The sequence below is a fragment of the Penaeus chinensis genome, chromosome 6 (genome assembly GCF_019202785.1).
Source record: "Penaeus chinensis breed Huanghai No. 1 chromosome 6, ASM1920278v2, whole genome shotgun sequence".
In the NCBI taxonomy this organism is placed as follows: domain Eukaryota; kingdom Metazoa; phylum Arthropoda; class Malacostraca; order Decapoda; family Penaeidae; genus Penaeus; species Penaeus chinensis.
Window position 1 is genome coordinate 5566316 of NC_061824.1, and position 2500 is coordinate 5568815.

Here is a 2500-nt window from a genome sequence, read left to right on the forward strand (position 1 = left end):
ACACACACACACACACACACACACACACATATATATACATACATATAATATATATATATATATACAGTACACATACGCACACGCATGCACGCACGCACGCACACACGCACGCACACACGCACGCACACACGCGCACATACGCGCACACACGCGCACACACTCGCACAAACGCACATGAACACGCACACGCACACGCACACGCACAAGCACACGCACACGCACACTCACACACACACGCACACGCACACGACACGCACACACACACACACACACACACACACACACACACACACACACACACACACACACACACACACAAACACACACATACAAATACATATATATATATATATATATATTTTATATTTAAAACACATATAAAGTAAAGGACAACAGATTTACACATACATATTTTTCGCTGGTATTTACATGAATGTGCATTTATGCATATGTATGTTTGTATATATGTGCGTGTGAGTATACATACACCCTCGGAGGTAGGATATTATCAATCAGATAGCCGAAGACGCGCCGTCATCCTGAATCTGGCTCGATGTATAGACTAACAGGCGTTAATTGGAGCAGAGAGTAAACACGAGTGCGAGATACAGAGGCCAGGGAGGAGGAGCGTCGGACTAGCGACCTCTGGCAGCCCTCTCAGTGATTCACGGAGGAGCGTGGCAGTCAACGGTAGTCGTCCCTTAGCCCGCCGCAGGAAGTATACGCGCCCGCGAATTCGTGCCTATTGGTCTCCCACAAACATTTTACGTTGTCGTTCGCATAATGCATGTGTTTTAACGGAAAGATTAAGTGCTGTTCGAGTCTGGCTGAGATATAGGTGTATACGTACACGTGTACATGTCATACCTCATATCTTGAAATCGATAGGGAATCAAAGTGAATTCGGTACCAAACCATACCTGAAAAGTGGAGAGAAAATTGTGATTAAAAGAAGCCTGCAAGCCGGAACACATCTTGGCAGCGGTCTCTGCCCGTTGTTTCCTCTGCACAGTACAACCTACTCTGCCCTGGCACGGTTCAGCGTGATGGGGTCACCTCAGTAACGCCCGCACACTCGCACGAGCGCTTTTTGTTACGTGAATGGGACGGAAAAAGACTTTATTTGGAAAACTTGGCCTAAATAACCATATACATGTTTGCGAAATTCTGTCAGTTCGCCATGGGCAGCGTGCGGATGAAAATCAAACAGTTTATTCTGAATACAAAGTCGGATGAGGTGGAGCTCAAGGAGAAAGAAGTGTGTACTTGTATGGTGCCCACCTTAATGAGGCTTGGCCAGGTGCCTCCCTGGGACCTTACCGACCTTGACAGGACTCTCAGAGACCAGGGCAAGTACCTCAGGGATCCTGGCGAAGAGCTGAACTACAGCAAGGTCTGGAATGATCCAAATAGGGACCTCTGGGACCATGGCAGCTATGGCACAGCCCCTAGGGTCCATGCGAAAGTCCATGGCGACTACGGCAAAAGTCCCAGGGATCACAGCAAGGGCTCTAGGGACTATCTTAAGGCTCTTGATGACTATGGCAAGACTTCTAAGAATCATTCCAGGACTCTTGGTGACTACGGTAAGGGCTCTAGCAGAACCCTTAGTGACCATGGCAAAAGCTCTAGTCGGATGCCGAGCGATCGGGAAAAGGGATCTAGTAGAACTCTTAATGGTTCTAGCAGAACTCTTAATGAGTATGGCAAGGCTTCTGGCAAGGCTCTTAGCGATCATGGCAAAGGTTCTAGCAAGACTCTTAGCGGTCAAGGAAAAGCCTCTAAGGATCACAGCAAAAGCTCTAGGGACCATGCCAAGGCGCCCAGTGACTATGGCAAGAGCTCTAGAGACCATGCCGGTGCCCTTAGCGACCACAACCGGAGCCCAAGAGTTCATGGCAGTGGCTCTAGAAGCCACAGTAAACCCCCGAGGGACCACAGCAAGAGCCCTAAAGACCGTAGCTCAGCCGTGAAGGAACACGACAGGGGCGCCAAGGACCGGTCCAAGAGTCCCCGCGAGCACGGCACGCGCTCGAGGGACCACGTCAAGGGATCTCGGGACCATGTCAGGGATTTCAGCGATCCTGCCAAGATCCTGAGAGACCCGAGCAGGAACCTGAGGAGACTTGACAGGGAGCTGAGGAACCTGGACAGGGTGATAAGACAGTCCGAGCAGAGAGTGTTGACCGAGGTGGTGAGGTACCAGTCGTGGCCCCGGAGGTCCGAGGCAATGGTGCCGCGGCCACAGTGCCACGGTGGCACTGCGAGCGAGCGAGAAAGCGGTGAAGGAGGTATGAAGGAACGGAGCGTCAAGGTTGTGCCCTGTGGCAAGCCCCAGGGTGCCGTGTTCAGCGACAGTGACAAGGTAACGGCAGAGTGCATGACACGCTGCAACACGGTAGAGCGAGGCACTGCATGCCGCTTGAGCAACCACCGCCAAGGAACCACCTCCTTCTTCCGGACTATTGCCGCTCATGACACGTGACCTGGGAGGTTGGTC